Source organism: Cyprinodon variegatus, unplaced genomic scaffold (assembly GCF_000732505.1).
Source record: "Cyprinodon variegatus isolate N-32 unplaced genomic scaffold, C_variegatus-1.0 Scaffold399, whole genome shotgun sequence".
In the NCBI taxonomy this organism is placed as follows: domain Eukaryota; kingdom Metazoa; phylum Chordata; class Actinopteri; order Cyprinodontiformes; family Cyprinodontidae; genus Cyprinodon; species Cyprinodon variegatus.
Genome location: NW_015150852.1, coordinates 443,831 through 445,166, shown reverse-complemented (window position 1 = coordinate 445,166; position 1,336 = coordinate 443,831). Strand labels below are relative to the sequence as shown.

Below are 1,336 nucleotides of genomic sequence, written 5' to 3'. Positions count from 1 at the left end.
AGTTGATGCTGATAAACTGTTTGTTCTCCTTTTTTCCCCAAATTGGAATCGAAAAAAGAATCGATAAAGAATCGAATCGTTTCATAGAATCGAAAAGGGAATCGGAATCGTGAAAATCTTTTCAATTCCCAACCCTAGTATTGTTTTACTAAAGTCCGATCCACAAATACCCTGAATTCTAAGGGATGTAAAAAGAGGGATTTAGCCAAGCTAAAGGGCTCATCTATTTTGAAAAGTTAGAGATTAAGATTAATAAATAGGTTTAGGATAACAACTGAATTTCAGCCTTTCTTCCCCCTGGTCCTCATTTCATATATGTTGAAACAGCTACTCAATAATTATAGATATTGACTGATATAACAGGCTCACGTTTTCAGCTAAATTGCAAATCCTTTCACCAATCTATCAGTTCTTTCCAGAATTTGATTTAATTCCAATAAGAAAAAAAAATTGCTGGACTGCGACCACTACATAAAAAAAAATTAAAAAATCCAATCATGGATTTTGTATATTTTGTAATAATCAATATGTGTGATGTTACTAAATACATTTGGAGTCGGTTATATAAAATGTTTTCTGACAAATCATATTTAGTCTACTAACTCTAATGCTACAGGATTAATACCTAAATATAATGTCACAAAACTAATTTCAACAGCTCAAGAGAACATCTTGTAACACCAGATTCATTTGTGAAAACAGAACTCATTTTTTTTCAGATACAACTAAATAACGCTGTAAATGTAAGTAACATACGGATTTAAATGTGACATATTTTCACATCAGGTGTATCAGAGATGGATTGAATGTTGTCAATTAACTCTACCGCACTGTCAGTTATGTTATAACAGGGTTATTTGCCTAAAACAACAAAACTTAAAATAAAACTATAAATAAAAGTCTGAAAGCTTGCCACAACCTGCCTAAAAATAAAAAGTCAAGAGCAATATAAACGCATATTTTGACCTTCCTACTTTTATTTTAGTTTTAGGGTTAGCAAAATGCTAACACGTTACCAAGCGTTAGCGAACGTTAGCCTTAGCATTAGCATGAGGGACCGTTGCTAGTGAATTTCTGGCGCTAAATACTTATTTCTAAGATAAATAAATATCCAGATTTTTACACGCATTTAACAGGGAGCACGTGGCAGTGTCGATAATTGAAAATGACAGCGTAAATGCAAAGTATGATGAAATTGAGCCCAGGGAAAATTAAAACATTCAAACAAACCTGAAAATGCGCAGCGGAAGTTTAAGCGCGTCAGAAATGTAAAGTATGCTTCCGGTGTGAAACAAAAGCTTCCGGTGTATAAAACGATACATAAAATTATAAATAA

The 1,336-nt window shown here is 32.7% G+C and overlaps 1 protein-coding gene across 7 annotated transcripts in view; it reads right to left on the bottom strand.

The window, feature by feature from the left end:
• Positions 1-1,271, bottom strand: part of cdk11a (cyclin-dependent kinase 11A) — a 25,719-nt gene extending 24,448 nt beyond the window's left edge. For 4 of the 7 annotated variants that reach the window (XM_015387618.1, XM_015387621.1, XM_015387619.1 and 1 more), the window contains exon 1: positions 1,231-1,270. The gene's annotated coding sequence lies outside the window, so the exon portion shown is untranslated. Of the gene's footprint in view, positions 1-1,230 lie in introns of all 7 variants that reach the window. The other 3 variants (XM_015387620.1, XM_015387623.1, XM_015387624.1) reach the window with 1 other exon arrangement.
• Positions 1,272-1,336: the final 65 nt, after the last annotated feature.